This window comes from Moschus berezovskii, chromosome X, assembly GCF_049115385.1.
Source record: "Moschus berezovskii isolate FMDL1 chromosome X, NW_MosBer_1.0, whole genome shotgun sequence".
Classification (NCBI taxonomy): domain Eukaryota; kingdom Metazoa; phylum Chordata; class Mammalia; order Artiodactyla; family Moschidae; genus Moschus; species Moschus berezovskii.
This window is the reverse complement of record NC_142488.1, coordinates 67613294-67625357: the sequence shown is the minus strand read 5'-3', so window position 1 is coordinate 67625357 and position 12064 is coordinate 67613294. Positions and strand designations below refer to the sequence as shown.

The following is a 12064-nucleotide window of genomic DNA, read 5'->3' as shown; positions in this document are numbered from 1 at the left end:
GTGGATTTATCTCTGGGCTTTCTATTTTGATCCATTGATCTATATTTCTGTCTTTGTGCCAGTACCATACTGTTTTGATGACTATAGCTTTGTAGTATAGCCTGAAGTCAGGCAGGTTGACTCCTCCAGTTCCATTCTTCTTTCTCAAGATTACTTTGGCAATTCGAGGTTTTTTGTATTTCCATACAAATTGTGAAATTATTTCTTCTAGTTCTGTGAAAACTACCATTGGTAACTTGATAGGGATTGCATTGAATCTATAGATTGCCTTAGGTAGTATAATTATTTTCAATATATTTATTCTTCCGATCCATGAAAATGGTATATTTCTCCATCTATTTGTGTCCTCTGCTTTATTTCATCGGTGTTTTATAGTTTTCTACATATAGGTCTTTTGTTTCTTTAGGTAGATTTATTCCAAATTATTTTATTATTTTCATTGCAATGGTGAATGGAATTTTTTCCATAATTTCTCTTTCTGTTTCCTCATTGTTAGTGTATAGGAATGCAAGGGATTTCTCTGTGTTAATTTTATATTCTGAAACTTTACTATATTCACTATTTAGCTCTAGTAATTTTCTGGTGGAGTCTTTAGGGTTTTCTGTGTAGAGGATCATGTCATCTGCAAACAGTGAGAGTTTCACTTCTTCTTTTCCAATTTAGATTCCTTTTATTTCTTTTTCTACTCTGATTGCTGTGGCTAAAAACTTCCAAAACTATGTCGAATAGTACTGGTGAGAGTGGGCACCCTTCCCTTGTTCCTGACTTTAGGGGAAACGCTTTCAATTTTTCACCATTGAGGATAATGTTTACTGTGGGTTTGTCATATATAGCTTTTATTATGTTGAGGAATGTTCCTTCTATTCCCGCCTTCTGGAGGGTTTTTAATCATAAATGGATTTTGAGTTTTGTCAAAGGCTTTCTCTGCATCTATTGAGATAATCATATGGTTTTTATTTTTCAATTTGTTAATGTGGTATATTACATTGATTGATTTGCGGATATTAAAGAATCCTTGCATTCCTGAGATAAAGCCAACTTGGTCGTGATGTATGATCTTTTTAATGTGTTGTTGGATTCTGATTGCTAGAATTTTGTTGAGGATTTTTGCATCAATGTTCATTGGTGATATTGGCCTGTAGTTCTCTTTTTTGTGGCATCGTTGTCAGGCTTTGGTGTTAGGGTGATGGTGGCCTCATAGAATGAGTTTGGATGTTTACCTTCTGCAATTTTCTGGAAGAGTTTGAGTAGGATAAGCGTTAGCTCTTCTCTAAATTTTTGTTAGAATTCAGCTGTGAAGTTGTCTGGTCCTGGCTTTTGTTTGCTGGAAGATTTCTGATTACAGTTTCAATTTCTGTGCTCATGATGGGTCTGTTAATGTCTTCTATTTCTTCCTGGTTCAGTTTTGGAAAGTTGTACTTTTCTAACAATTTGTCCAAATCTTCCAAGTTGTCCATTTTATTGGCATATAGTTGCTGACAGTAGTCACTTATGATCCTTTGTATTTCAGTGTTGTCTGTTGTGATTTCTCCATTTTCATTTCTAATTTTGTTGATTTGATTCTTCTCCCTTTGTTTCTTGATGAGTCTGGCTAATGGTTTGTCAATTTTATTCACCCTCTCAAAGAACCAGCTTTTGGCTTTGTTGATTTTTGCTAGGTTCTCTTTTGTTTTTGCATTTATTTCTGCCCTAATTTTTAAAATTTTCTTCTACTAACCTTGGGGTTCTTCTTCTTTCTCTAGTTGCTTTAGGTGTAGAGTTAAGTTATTTAGTTGAGTTTTTTGTTTGGTTCTTGAGGTAACCTGTATTGGTATGAACCTCCCCTTAACACTGCTTTTACAGTGTCCTAGAGGTTTGGGGTTGTTTTCATTTTCTTTTTTGTTCTATGCATATTTTTATTTCTTTTTTGATTTCTTCTATGACTTCTTGGTTATTCAGAAGCATGCTATTTAGCCTCAATTGTTGGAATTTTTAATAGTTTTTTCCTGTAATTGACATCTAATCTTACTGCATTATGGTCAAAAGAGATGATTGAAATGATTTCAGTTTTTTTGAATTTACCAAGGCTAGATTTATGGCCCAGGATGTGATCTATCCTGGAGAAGGTTCCGTATGCACTTGAGAAAAAGGTGAAATTAATTCTTTTGGGGTGAAATGTCCTGTGGATATCAATTAGGTCTAACTGGTACATTGTGTCATTTAGTTTGTGTTTCCTTGTCAATCTTATGTTTAGTTGATCCATCCAAGGTGTGAGTGGGGTATTAGTCTCCCACTATGCCGTGTGGGGCCACCCAGGATGGACGGGTCATGGTGGAGAGGTCTGACACAAAGTGGTCCACTGGAGAAGGGAATGGAAAACCACTTCAGTATACTTGCCTTGAGAACCCCATGAACAGTATCAACAGGCAAAATGATAGGATACTGAATGAGGAATTCCCCAGGTCAGTAGGTGCCCAGTATGCTACTGGAGATCAGTGGAGAAATAACTCCAGAAAGAATGAAGGGATGGTGCCAAAGCGAAACAAATACCCAGTTGTGGATGTGACTGATGCTAGAAGCAAGGTCCAATGCTGTAAGAGCAATATTGCATAGAAACCTGGAATGATAGGTCCATGAATCAAGGCAAATTGGAAGAGGTCAAACAGGAGATGACAAGAGTGAACGTCGACATTCTAGGAATCAGTGAACTAAAATGGACTGGAATGGGTGAATTTAACTCAGATGACCATTATATCTAGTACTGTGGGCAGGAATGCCTTAGAAGAAATGGAATAGCGATCATGGTTAACAAAAGAGTCTGAAATGCAGTACTTGAATGCAATCTTAAAAACAACAGAATGATTTCTGTTCATTTCCAAGGCAAACCATTCAATATTACAGTAATCCAAGTCTATGCCCCAACCAGTAATGCTGAAGAATCTAAAGTTTAACGGTTCTATGAAGACCTACAAGACCTTTTAGAACTCACACCCAAAAAAAGATGTCCTTTTCATTATAGGGGAATGGAATGCAAAAGTAGGAAGTCAAGAAACACCTGGAGTAACAGGCAAATTTGGACTTGGAGCACAAAATGAAGCAGGGCAAAGGCTAATAGAGTTTTGCCAAGAGAATGCACTGGTCATAGCAAACACCCTCTTCCAACAATACAAGAGAAGACTCTACACATGGACATCACCAGATGGTCAACACCGAAATCAGATTGATTATATTCTTTGCAGCCAAAGATGGAAAGCTCTATACAGTTAGCATAAACAAGACCAAGAGCTGACTGTGGCTCAGATCATGAACTCCTTATTGCCAAATTCAGACTGAAATTGAAGAAAGTAGGGCAAACCACTAGACCATTCAGATATGACCTAAATCAAATCCCTTTTGATTATACAGTGGAAGTGAGAAATAGATTGAAGGGACTAGATCTGATAGATAGAGTGCCTGATGAACTCTGGACAGAGGTTTGTGATATTGTACAGGAGACAGGGACTAAGACCATCCCCATGGAAAAGAAATGCAAAAAAGCAAAATGGCTGTCTGAGGAGGCCTTACAAATAGCTGTGAAAAGAAGAGAAGTGAAAAGCAAAGGAGAAAAGGAAAGATATACCCATTTGAATGCGGAGTTCCAAAAAATAGCAAGGAGAAATAAGAAAGACTTCCTCAGTGATCAATGCAAAGAAATAGAGGAAAACAACAGAATAGGGAAAAAAAGAGATCTTTTCAAGAAAATTAGAGCTATCAAGGGAACATTTCATGCAAAGATGGGCTCGATAAAAGACAGAAATTGTATGGACCTAACAGAAGCAGAAGATATTAAGAAGAAGTGGCAAGAATACACAGAAGAACTGTACAAAAAAGATATTCACGACAAAGATAATCACGATGGCGTGATCACTCACCTGGAATCAGACATCTTGGAATGTGAAGTCCAGTGGGCTTTAGAGAGCATCACTACGAACAAAGCTAGTGGAGGTGATGGAATTCCAACTGAGCTATTTCAAATCCTGAAAGATGATGCTGTGAAAATGCTGCACTCAATATGCCAGCAAATTTGGAAAACTCAGCAGTGGCCACAGGACTGGAAAAGGTCATTCTTCATTCCAATCCCAAAGAAAGGGAATGCCAAAGAATGCTCAAACTACCACACAATTGCACTCATCTCACATGCTAGCAAAGTCATGCTCAAAATTCTCCAAGCCAGGCTTCAACAGTACATGAACCGTGAACTTCCAGATGTTCAAGCAGGTTTTAGAGAAGGCAGAGGCACCAGAGATCAAATTGCCAACATCCGCTGGATCATGGAGAAAGCAAGAGAGTTCCAGAAAAACATCCATTTCTGCTTTATTGACTATGCCAAAGCCTTTGACTGTGTGGATCACAATAAACTGTGGAACTTTCTGAAAGAGACGGGAATCCCAGACCACCTGACCTGCCTCTTGAGAATCCTGTATGCAGGTCAGGAAGCAAAAGTTAGAACTGGACATGGAACAACAGACTGGTTCCAAATAGTAAACGGAGTACGTCGAGGCTACTATATTGTCACCCTGCTTATTTAACTTACATGCAGAGTACATCATGAGGAATGCTGGGCTGGAAGAAGCACAAGTTGGAATCAAGATTGCTGGGAGAAATATCAATCACCTCAGATATGCACATGACACCACCCTTATGGCAGAAAGTGAAGAGGAACTCAAAGGCCTCTTGATGAAAGTGAAAGAGAAGAGTGAAAAGTTTGGCTTGAAGCTCAACATTCAGAAAAGGAAGATCATGGCATCTGGTCCCATCACTTCATGGGAAATAGATGGGGAAACAGTGGAAACAGTGTCTGACTTTATTTTGGGGGGCTCCAAAATCACTGCAGATACTGATTGCAGCCATGAAATTAAAAGACGCTTACTCCTTGGAAGTAAAGTTATGACCAGCCTAGATAGCATATTAAAAAGCAGAGACATTACTTTGCCAACTAAGGTCCGTCTAGTCAAGGCTATGGTTTTTCCAGTGGTCATGTATGGATGTGAGAGTTAGACTGTGAAGAAAGCTGATCGCCGAAGAATTGATGTTTTTGAACTGTGGTGCCGAGGAGAGCTTTTAAACTACAGCTCTGAATTAATGTTTTCAGAGAAAGGTGGTTGGGGGGAAGCCCCTGTAAGTATTAGAGGACTTGGTAAGAGGCGTAAGATAGTAAAGCAGTCAGACTCCAGTTTTCTTTGGGGTAGATGCTCAGGTAAGTCCAGGGGGTTCCTCGAGCCCTGATTAGCCTTTGCCCATCAGGCCTCTTCCCCAATTGACCTTTGCCATGGGTAGGATTTCCCTCGCTGGCTCCCGGCAAATATTTGTTCTTGGTGTTTGATCTTTGTTAATTTGATTAATATGTGTCTTTGGGTGTTTTGCCTTGGGTTTATCCTGTTTGGGACTCTCTGGGTTCCTTGGACTTGGGTGACTATTTCCTTCCCCATTTTAGGGAAATTTTCAACTATTATCTCCTCGAGTTTTTTTTTTCACGGTCTTTCTCTTTGTCTTCTTCTTCTGGGACTCCTATGATTCAAATGTTGGGGCATTTCTCATTGTCCCAGAGGTCCATGAGGTTTTCCTCATTTCTTTTCTCCTCTCTGCTTCAGTTATTTCTACCCTCTGTCTTCTACCTCACTTATCCTACCTTCTGCCTGAATTATTCTACTGTTGGTTCCCTCCAGAGTGTTTTTATCTCATTTATTGTATTATTCATTATATATTGACTTTTTTATTTCTTTTAGGTCCTTGTTAAACATTTCTTGCATCTTCTCAATTCTTGTCTCCAGGCTATTTATCTGTAACTCCATTTTGTTGTCAAGATTTGGCATCAATTTTACTATCAGTATCTGAATTCTTTATCAGGTAGACTCCCTATCTCCTCCTCTTTTGTTTGGTTTGGTGGGCATTTATCATTTTCCTTTACCTGCTGAGTATTTCTCTGCATTTTCATCTTGTTTAGATTGATGTGTTTGGGGTGGCCTTTCTGTATTCTGGCAGTTTGTGGTTCGTCTTTATTGTGGAGGTTCCTCCCTGTGGGTGGGATTGGACGAGTGGCTTGTAAAGGTTTCCTGATTAAGGAAGCTTTCTTCGGTGTTCTGGTAGGTGGAGCTGGATTTCTTCTGCTGGGTGGAGCTGGATTTCTTCTGCTTGGAGAGCAATGAAGTGTCCGGTAGTGAGCTTTGAGATGTCTATGGGTTTGGTGTGACTTTGGGCAGCCTGTATATTGAAGCTCAGGGCTATGTTCCTGCATTACTGGAGAATTTGCATGGTATGTCTTTCTCTGGAACTTGTTGGCTCTTGGGTGGTGCTTGGTTTCAGTGTAGGGTATGGAGGCTTTTGGATGACCTCTTATCAATTAATGTTCCCTGGAGTCAGGAGTTCTCTGGTATTCTCAGGTTTTGGGCTTAAACCTCCTGCCTCTGGTTTTCAGTCTTATTCTTACAGTAGCCTCAAGACTTCTCCATCCATAAAACTTCTATGTTAATGGTGAAAAAAATTCTCCACAGTGAGGGAACACCCAGAGAGGTTCACAGAATTACATAGAGAAGAAAAGAGGGAGGAGGGAGACAGAGGTGACCAGGAGGAGAAGAGTTGGAATCAAAGCGGGAGAGAGCAATCTAGCTATCTCCTCCCTATCTCTGTAAACAATTCCCTATGTGCTCTCCACAGTCTGGAACCTCAGAGAGGTTCACGGAGTTACATAGAGAAGAGAATAGGGATGAAGGAGATATAGTTGAGCAGGAGGAGAAGAGGGGGGTTCAAAAGGAGAGAAATAGATCTAGGCGTACTCTGTTCCCTAAGTGTTCTCCACAGCCCATAACACACAGAGAGATTCATAGAGTTGGGTAGAGAAGAGAAGGGGGAGGGAGGAGATAGAGGTGGCCTGGGGGAAAATAAGGAGAGTAAAAAGGGAGAGAGTAATCAAGCCAGTAATCACACTCCTAAGTAAAATTGGTACTGAAGGTTGGATTCTTAAATGTACAAAATTGATAACAAACACCATAAAGCAAAGATTAAAAATCTAGAATAGAGGTTAGACACTCAAAAATACAATATTAAAAAAAATTACAAAAAGTATAAGAAATATATATGAAGTTTGCTTTAAAAAATAGGGGGTTTTTTTTTTGCTAGGTAATAGTAGGTTATAAAAATGAAAATTAAAGGAGTAATAGAGAACTTAAAAAAAGAAAATATATATTGTTTTAATTTAAAAAAATGATTATAGTAAAAATATATCTAGGAATTTCTCTGGAGCTTTTGTGGGCAGTGAGGGGTCAGTTCAGTTTCAGATAGTTCCTTGTTCCAGCTTATACTTCTCAAGATCTATAGGCCCCTTCCAATGTAGTCAGTGTTAACTACAGGGATTTTAACCTATTGCACCTGTCTCTTCATTGTCTAATTTCTGCCCTGACACAAGGGGGTGAAGGTGGTCTCTTGTTTAGGCTCACTTGTTCAGTGGTGCTGTGGGGAGCGAGGAACACTATAAACAAATATCACTGGCATGTGTGGGGAGTGCTCGCAGTGTCTCAGCCGCACTGGTTTGCCCCCTCTCACGGCATGTGTGCTTTCCCAGTCTACACTGCTCAGGCTCCAGGTTGCTCTGCAGGGAGCGGGCCCTGGGTTGCATGCACTTCCCAGGTCTAAGATGCTCAGGTTCAGGTTCTTGGGTACTCCACAAAGGCACAGACTCTGTTGGGTCTGCGTTTTGTGCCCTTCCCTGGTCTGAGCAGCTCAGGCAACTAGGTGCTTGGCGAGCACATGCTCCGCAGGCAACAAGTGTGTTTTACCACCTCCCTGGTCCCAGCCGCTTAGATTCCTGGATTGCAGCAGGCGTGCCCGTCTCCGGTGTGTGGTGTGTCTCTTCCTGGAAGCTGATCTCTTGCTGCAACCCACCCGGAGGCTGTCAACCATCCAGAATCCCAGGAAGTCTTGGTTAGAAACTGCAAGCCTGTTCACAGTTTGGTAGGGGATGCCATCTCTGGGGCCGAGTTTGCCCCTTTCTGGCTCTGGCTGGCACCCGCCTGCCCCCCACCTCCAGCAGGTGATGGGCCGGTCCACAGCCTGCTAGCTCTCCTTTGGTATTTGCTCAGTCCTTTGTTCTGTGAGCTGGCCAGCAGTGCCTTAGGTTGGGGGTTTTCACAGGATAGCTCGCTTTCTTCCCCCCCCCTACCCTCTCTTTCTGGCTATCCCACAGTTTAGGTTGCTATCTCAAGTTAGCTCCCTCAGATTGCCCTCAGGGCATTCAGGTCTGGTCCTTACCCTAAGCAGTGCAGCCCAATCCTCCCCATACAGCCCCCACTTGCTGGTGGCAGATGCAAGCGTCTGAGGTACTTCTCTGCTGGGAGTTGCCGTTAGGCATGTAATCTGTGGGTTTTATTTTTTCCTCCCAGTTATGTTGCCCTCCAAGATTCCAAAACTCCCCACAGACCCGCCAGTGAGGGGGTTTCCTGGTGTTTGGAAACTTCTCCTCTTTTAAGACTCCCTTCCCAGGATGGATCTCCGACCCTACCTCTTTTGTCTCTCTTTTTATCTTGTATATTATTTCCTACCTCCTTTTGAAGACAATGGGCTGCTTTTCTGGGTGCCTGATGTCCTATGCCAGCATTAAAAAGTTGTTTTGTGGATTTTGCTCAGCGTTCAAATGTTCTTTCAGTGAATTTGTGGGGTAGAAAGTGGTCTCCCTGTCCTATTCCTCTGCCATCTTAGGACCACCCCCTGTGTATTAATTTTGTATCCTACAACTTTACTGAGTACATTGATGAGCGCTAGTAGTTTTCTAGCAGCATTTTTAATGTATAGTATCATGTCATCTGCAAACAGTGACAGTTTTACTTCTTCAGAATCACATTTTTTAAATATTTTGAGATAAACTAATCCAGCTAATCACACTATAACCAGTGCCATTTTGAGAGGAAGAAGCTGAGTCCCCAGAATGACAACTTAGCTAAAGAACACTATGAACCAGTGGCAGAGGCAAGATTAGTACTGTAGGCTCCTGATTCCCATCATAGTTTCCTTTCCATTTTACCTATATTTTATCAAATGGATTAGTACAAAAAGTTCATCAACTAATAGGCATGGTTATACTGATTAAAGCTGAGAAAAGCCCACATAAATTTAGTATTAGGTACATATTTGTATATATTTAGTACAAATTTTTTAACTACATGTTTGGTAATTAGTACATATTTGATAGGGCTTCCCTGGTGGATCAGTGGCAAAGAATCTGCCTGCCACTGTAGGAGACCTGGGTTTGATCCCTGGATTAGGAGCATCCCCTGGGGAAGGAAATGGCAACTCACTCTAGTATTCTTGCCTGGAGAATCCCATGGACAGAGAAGTCTGTCGTTCTATGATCCTCGGCATTGCAAAAGAGTCAGACACAACTTAAAGACTAAACAAACACAACAACATAACAACAACATATTTGATAATTTCCCAAACTCCGAATTTAGTTCTCCTTATAGGAGTATGACCAACCTAGACAGTATATTAAAAAGCAGAGACATTACTTTGCCAACCAAGGTCCGTCTAGTCAAGGCTATGGTTTTTCCCGTGGTCATGTATGGATGTGAGAGTTGGACTGTGAAGAAGGCTGATCACCAAAGAATTGATGCTTTTGAACTGTGGTGTTGGAGAAGACTCTTGAGAGTCCCTTGGACTGCAAGGAGATCCAACCAGTCCATTCTGAAGGAGATCAATCCTGGGTGTTCATTGGAAGGACTGCTGCTAAAGCTGAAACTGCAATACTTTGGCCACCTCATGCGATGAGTTGACTCACTGGAAAAGACTCTGATGCTGGGAAGGATTGGGGGCGGGAGAAGAAGGGGACGACAGAGAATAAGATGGCTGGATGGCATCACTGACTCGATGGACATGAGTTTGAGTGAACTCCGGCAGTTGTTGATGGACAGGGAGGCCTGGAGTGCTGTGATTCATGGGGTCACAAAGAGTCGGACACGACTGAGCGAGTGAACTGAATAGGGGTAAAATAAAGTGTTGTTGGTAATACATAACGAGGCCGAGTAGTCATGAAAGCTCAAGCTTTGAGGATTTTTTCCTTTCCAGTTGTGAAGTTCAGTTGCTTTAATCCATCCACACATGAGTCCAAGCACTGTTATGAAATGGTTTTCAGTGTAAAACTAACTGGAAAATATTGCAGTTAAACATGGTTTAGATCACAATACCTTGCTCTCTTCCTATATATTTAAGCCCCATTTTCCTCAGACACAGAAAGATTATGAACATGAAATAAACATGGTACTTTCCTACTCAGTTTCTGTCTTTCTTTCCTCAGTTTCTACCCTACTTTCCTCACACACTTTCTGTGATCTTCAAATAAAATTATTAACGACTGTGAAGATTCTTCCAAATGTATGATACATCATATAAATACAATGCAAGAGATTATATCAGTAGGGACTCAACCAGAGTAACACCAGACTTCCCTGTCCATCACCAACTCCCAGAGCTTGTTCAAACTCATGTCCTTTTAGTCGGTGATGCCATCCAACCATTTCATCCTCTGTTGCCCCAATCTCCTCTTGCCTTCAATCTTTCCCAGCATCAAGGTCTTTTCCAAAGAGTCAGTTCTTCACATCAGGTGGTGAAACTATTGGAGCTTCAGCTTCAGAAATAGTCCTTCCAATGAATATTCAGGACTGATTTCCTTTAGGATTGACTGGTTGGATCTCCTTACAGTCCAAGGGACTCTCAAGAGTTCTTGGCCAACACCACAGTTCAAAAGCATTAATTCTTCTGTGCTCAGCTTTCTTTACAGTTCAACTCTCACATCCATACATGATTACTGGAAAAACCATAGCTTTGACTAGATGGACTTTTGTTGGCAAAGTAATGTCTCTGCTGTTTAATATGCTGTCTAGGTTGGTCATAGCATTTCTTCCAAGGAGCAAGCATCTTTTAATTTCATGACTGCAGTCACCATCTGCAGTGAGTTTGGAGCCCAAGAAAATAAAGTCTGTCACTGTTTCCATTGTTTCCCCATCTATTTGCCATGAAGTGATGGGACCAGATGCCATGATCTTAGTTTTCTGAATATTGAGCTTAAGCCAACTTTTTCACTCTCCTCTTTCACTTTCATCAAGAGGCTCTTTAGTTCTTTGCTTTCTGCCATAAGGTGGAGTCATCTGCATATCTGAGGTTATTGATATTTCTCCCGGCAATCTTGATTCCAGTTTGTGCTTCATACAGCCCAGCATTTCTCATAATGTACTCTGCATATAAGTTAAATAAGCAGGGTGACAATATACAGCCTTGACGTATCCCTTTCCCAATTTGGAACCAGTCTGTTGTTCCATGTCCAGTTCTAACTGTTGCTTCTTGACCTGCACACAGATTTCTCAGGAGACAGGTCAGGTGGTCTGGTATTCCCATCTCTTTCAGAATTTTCCACAGTTTCTTGTGATCCACACAGTCAAAGGCTTTGGCATAGTCAATAAAGCAAAAGTAGATTTTGTTTGGCAACTCTCTTGCCTTTTTGATGATGCAGTGGATGTTGGCAATTTGATCTATGCTTCCTCTGCCTTTTCTAAATCCAGCTTGGACATCTGGAAGTTCACGGTTCACATACTGTTGAAGCCTGACTTGGAGAATTTTGAGCACTACTTTGCTAGTGTGTGAGATGAGTGCAATTGTGCAGTAGTTTGAGCATTCTATGGCATTGCCTTTATTTGGGATTGGAATGAAAACTGACCTTTTCCAGTCCTGTGGCCACTGCTGAGTTTTCCAAATGTGCTAGAATACTGACTGCATCACTTCCACAGCATCATCATTCAGGATTTGAAATAGCTCAATTGGAATTCCATCACCTCCACTAGCTTTGTTCGTAGTGATGCTTCCTAAGGCCCACTTGACTTCATATTCCAAGATGTCTGGCTCTAGGTCAGTGATCACACTATCGTGAATATCTGGGCCATGAAGAACTTTTTTGTATAGTTCTTCAGTGTGTTCTTGCCATCTCTTCTCAATATCTTCTTCTTCTGTTAGGTCCCTACCATTTCTGTCCTTTATTGAGCCCATCTTTGCATGAAACATTCCCTTG

General features: G+C 41.1%; 1 protein-coding gene across 1 annotated transcript in view; it reads left to right on the top strand.

Moving 5' to 3' along the window:
• Positions 1-12064, top strand: part of LOC129563931 (fibronectin type III domain containing protein 3C1-like) — a 73619-nt gene that overhangs the window by 59663 nt on the left and 1892 nt on the right. The gene's annotated exons all lie outside the window — the stretch shown is intronic.